We start from the raw sequence: 4,833 nt of genomic DNA, 5'->3' as shown, positions 1-4,833 counted from the left end.
ATCCAACCGTTACACACAGTTTTCCAATCTCTGTTGGACCGAATCAACAAACTCGGTCGGACCGAAAATGTAAACCTAGTGACCGTTAGAGATTTTCGATGGGACTGACATGCAACTCGGTAGGACTGATGTGGTTAGGGTTTGGGCATAACGTAATCTCGGTGAGACCGATTACACAAACTCGGTGAGACCAAATTTGGTAATTAGCTAACCAGAGAGTTGGTCAGGCAAACTCGGTGGGACCGATTTGCTCTTTCGGTGAGACCGAAAAGTTACAAAAAGGAAACACTGAATTTACATTGCAATCTCGGTGGGGCCGATTGCATATCCCGGTGGGACCGAAAATATTGCAATAGGTAATAGAGAGTTTGCAATCCCATCTCGTTGAGACCGAGATCCCTATCGGTAGAACCGAATTGCTAGGGTTTGGCAGTGGCTTATGACAAGTGAAACTCGGTGGCGCCGGATAGAAAGAATCGGTATGTCCGAGTTTGGCTTAGGGTTTAGGTCATTTGTGGAAGTGGGAAAGTAGCTGAGGATTTTGGAGCATATCATTAAGCACATGAAGCAAGAGGCTCATTAAGCAACACCTCATCCCTTCTTGATAGTATTGGCTTTTCCTAAAGACTCAATGTGATCTTGGATCACTAAAATATAAACTGAAGAGTCTTGAGCTTTTGAGCTTGAGCCAATCCTTTGTCATTAGCATCTTGAAGGAGTTCCCACAACCTTTAGTCCATGCCACTCCATTGTTGAACTTATCTGAAACATGTTAGATAGAAATGTTAGTCCAACAAGAGATATGTTGTCATCAATTATCAAAACTACCCAGGGAGCACTTGTGCTTTCATACAGGCTTCACCGCAAGTCTGTATAAAACTATATGCTTTGATCAACTTATCAAAGCGTATATTCCAACTCTGAGATGCTTACACAATTCCATAGATGGATCGCTGGAGTTTGCATATTTTGTTAACACCTTTAGGATTGACAAAAAATTCTGGTTGCATCATATACAACTCTTCTTTAAGAAATCCATTAAGGATTGCAGTTTTGTTATCCATTTGCCAGATTTCATAAAATGCGGCAATTGCTAACATGATTCGGACAGACTTAAGCATAGATACGAGTGAGAAACTCTCATCGTAGTCAACACCTTGAACTTGTCGAAAACTTATGCGACAATTCTAGCTTTGTAGATAGTAACACTACTATCAGTGTCCATCTTCCTCTTGAAGATCCATTTATTATCAATGGCTTGCCGATCATCGGGCAAGTCCACCAAAGTCCACACTTTGTTCTCATACATGGATCCTATCTCAGATTTCATGGCATCAAGCCATTTATCGGAATCTAGGCTCATCATCGCTTCCTCATAGTTCGCAAGTTCGTCATGGTCAAGTAACATGACCTCCAGAATAGGATTACCGTACCACTCTGGTGCGGATCTCACTCTGGTTTACCTACGAGATTCGATAGTAACTTGATCTGAAGTTACATGATCATCATCATTAGCTTCCTCACTAATTGGTGTAGTAGTCACAGGAACAGATTTCTGTGATGAACTACTTTCCAATAAGGGAGCAGGTACAGTTACCTCATCAAGTTCTCTACTTTCCTCCCACTCACTTCTTTCGAGAGAAAATCCTTCTCTAGAAAGGATCCATTCTTAGCAACGAATGTCTTGCCTTCGGATCTGTGATAGAAGGTGTACCCAACTGTCTCCTTTGGGTATCCTATGAAGACATATTTCTCCGATTTGAGTTTGAGCTTATCGAGATGAAACTTTTTCACATAAGCATCGCAACTCCAAACTTTAAGAAACGACAACTTAGGTTTCTTGCCAAACCATAGTTCACACGGTGTCGTCTCAACGGATTTAGATGGTGGCCTATTTAACATGAATGCAGCTGTCTCTAATGCATAACCCCAAAACGATAGTGGTAGATCGGTAAGAGACATCGTAGATTGCACTATATCCAATAAAGTACGGTTATGACGTTCGGACACACCATTATGCTGTGGTGTTCCATGTGGCATGAGTTTGTGAAACTATTCCACATTGTTTTAATTGAAGACCAAACTCGTAACTCAAATATTTGTCTCCGCGATCAGATCGTAGAAACTTTATTTTCTTGTCACGATGATTTTCCACTTCACTCTGAAATTCTTTGAACTTTTCAAATGTTTCAGACTTATGTTTCATCAAGTAGATATACCCATATCTGCTCAAATCATCTGTGAAGTTCAGAAAATAACGATACTTTCCGTGAGCCTTAACACTCATCGGACCGCATACATCAGTATGTATTATTTCCAATAAGTCAGTTGCTCGCTCCGGAGAACGGAGTCTTAGTCATCTTGCCCATGAGGCATGGTTCGCAAGCATCAAGTGATTCCAAAATCCCATCAGCATGGAGTTTCTTCATGCGCTTTACACCAATATGACCTAAACGGCAGTGCTACAAATAAGTTGCACTATCATTATTAACTTTGTATCTTTTGGTTTCAATATTATGATTATGTGTATCACTACGATCGAGATCCAACGAACTATTTTCATTGGGTGTGTAACCATATAAGGTTTTATTCATGTAAACAGAACAACAATTTATTCTCTTACTTAAATGAATAATCGTATTACAATAAGCATGATCAAATCATATTCATGCTTAACGCAAACACCAAATAACACTTATTCAGGTTCAACATTAATCCCGAAAGGAGAGGGAGTGTGCGATGATGATCATATCTATCTTGGAATCACTTCCAACACACATCGTCACTTCACCCTTAACTAGTCTCTGTTTATTCTGCAACTCCCGTTTCGAGTTACTAATCTTAGCAACTGAACTAGTATCAAATACTGAGGGGTTGCTATAAACACTAGTAAAGTACACATCAATAACATGTACGTCAAATATACTTATGTTCACTTTGCCATCCTTCTTATCCGCCAATCACTTGGGGTAGTTTCGCTTCCAGTGACCAATCCCTTTGCAGTAGAAGCACTTAGTCTCAGGCTTAGGATCAGACTTGGGCTTCTTCACTTGAGCAGCTACTTGCTTGCTGTTCTTTTTGAAGTTCCCCTTCTTCCCTCTGCCCTTTTCTTGAAACTAGTGGTCTTGTCTACCATCAACGCTTGATGTTTTTCTCGATTTCTACCTTCATCAATTTCCGCATTACGAAGAGCTTGGGAATTGTTTCCGTTATCCCTTGCATATCATAGTTCATCATGAAGTTCTACTAACTTGGTGATGGTGACTAGAGAATTCTGTCAATCACTATCTTATCTGGAAGATTAACTCCCACTTGATTCAAGCGATTGTAGTACTCAGACAATCTGGGCACATGCTCACTAGTTGAGCGATTCTCCTCCATCTTTTAGCTATAGAACTTGTTGGAGACTTCATATCTCTCAACTCGGGTATTTGCTTGAAATATTAACTTCAACTCCTGGAACATCTCATATGGTCCATGACGTTCAAAACATCTTTGAAGTCCCGATTCTAAGCTATTAAGCATGGTGCACTAAACTATCAAGTAGTCATCATATTGAGCTAGCCAAACGTTCATAATGTCTGCATCTGCTCCTGCAATAGGCCCGTCACCTACCGGTGCATCAAGGACATAATTCTTCTGTGCGGCAATGAGGATAAACCTCAGATCATGGATCCAATCCGTATCATTGCTACTAACATCTTTCAACACAATTTTCTCTAGGAACATATCAAAATAAACACAGGGAAGCAACAACGCGAGCTATTGATCTACAACATGATTTGCAAAATACTACCAGGACTAAGTTCATGATAAATTTAAGTTCAATTAATCATATTACTTAAGAACTCCCACTTAGATAGATATCCCTCTAATCCTCTAAGTGATTACGTGATCCAAATCAACTAAACCATGTCCGATCATCACGTGAGATGGAGTAGATTCGTTGGTGAACATCACTATGTTGATCATATCTACTATATGATTCACGCTCGACCTTTCGGTCTCCGTGTTCCGAGGCCATATCTGTATATGCTTGGCTCGTCAAGTATAACCTGAGTATTCCGCGTGTGCAACTGTTTTGCACCCGTTGTATTTGAACGTAGAGCCTATCACACCCAATCATCACGTGGTGTCTCAGCACGAAGAACTTTCGCAACGGTGCATATTCAGGGAGAACACTTCTTGATAATTAGTGATAGATCATCTTATAATGCTACCGTCAATCAAAGGAAGATAAGATGCATAAAAGATAAACATCACATGCAATCAATATAAGTGATATGATATGGCCATCATCTTGTGCTTGTGATCTCCATCTCCGAAGCACCGTCGTGATCACCATCGTCACCGGCGCGACACCTTGATCTCCATCGTAGCATCGTTGTCGTCTCGCCAATCTTATGCTTCCACGACTATCGCTACCGCTTAGTGATAAAGTAAAGCATTACAGCGCGATTGCATTGCATACAATAAAGCGACAACCATATGGCTCCTGCCAGTTGCCGATAACTCGGTTACAAAACATGATCATCTCATACAATAAAATTTAGCATCATGTCTTGACCATATCACATCACAACATGCCCTGCAAAAACAAGTTAGACGTCCTCTACTTTGTTGTTGCAAGTTTTACGTGGCTGCTACGGGCTTAAGCAAGAACCAATCTTACCTACGCATCAAAACCACAACGATAGTTTGTCAAGTTGGTGCTGTTTTAACCTTCGCAAGGACCGGGCGTAGCCACACTCGGTTCAACTAAAGTTGGAGAAACTGTCACCCGCAAGCCACCTATGTGCAAAGCACGTCGGGAGAACCGGTCTCGCGTAAGCG

Source organism: Triticum urartu, chromosome 7A (assembly GCF_056163025.1).
Source record: "Triticum urartu cultivar PI428250 chromosome 7A, HENAU_Tu73, whole genome shotgun sequence".
Classification (NCBI taxonomy): Eukaryota; Viridiplantae; Streptophyta; class Magnoliopsida; order Poales; family Poaceae; genus Triticum; species Triticum urartu.
This window is presented reverse-complemented; position numbering follows the sequence as displayed.